Source organism: Plecotus auritus (genome assembly GCF_963455305.1).
Source record: "Plecotus auritus genome assembly, chromosome: 1".
Taxonomy (NCBI): domain Eukaryota; kingdom Metazoa; phylum Chordata; class Mammalia; order Chiroptera; family Vespertilionidae; genus Plecotus; species Plecotus auritus.
The window spans coordinates 177920039-177920771 of NC_137770.1; positions in this window are offsets into that span (position 1 = coordinate 177920039).

Sequence of the window (733 nt, forward strand, 5' to 3'; positions counted from 1 at the left end):
TGATGTTTGCATTTCAGCCTAACGCTTAAAGAGAAAAAAACAGGGATTTGTTAGTGATGGAATGCATTTCTACCCATCCTAACGATTTCACTTTAAATGTATTATATGATGGATACGCTTCATTAGACAGCTTGCATATTTTGAAAACTGATTGAAAGCATGAACCCTCTCCACCGCTCCATATGTTGCTGAGTTGACCTGTTGTGAAAAGGACATCTACCAATAGTCAGCCTTCTTGGGCGTTGTTTTTCTAGTTGGAGACGAGGGGGCTGTTAACAGTCGTTCAAAAATGGTCAAACTCCTTGACACTCAGTCTTACCTGTCTTTCTCAAACAACAATGATATATGAACAAATAAAACAGCAACAGACTCCTAGGTGCAGAGAACAAACTGAGGGTTGCCAGATGAGAGGGGAGTAGGAGGGCTGGTAAAAAGGGGGAAGGAATTAAGTACCAATTGATAGGTACAAAATAGTCACAGGAATCTTTTCTATTTCTTCTCAATATGTTGTTCTCATGGAGGGCCTACAGTTTGGGGGTGCAACTAAGCCTTTTCCATTCCCTTTCTCTGCTCCATTTCCCCAGCCCATGACTGAATAGAGAAATCTGGCCAATGATTAGCAACATGATTTGGTCCCAAATTGGCTGCAGTTTGGGTGTGCCAATTCCATCAACCAAAAACCATGGAATAAAGAAAGAGTGGTTGGCAGGATTCGGGCAAAAAAATCACCATT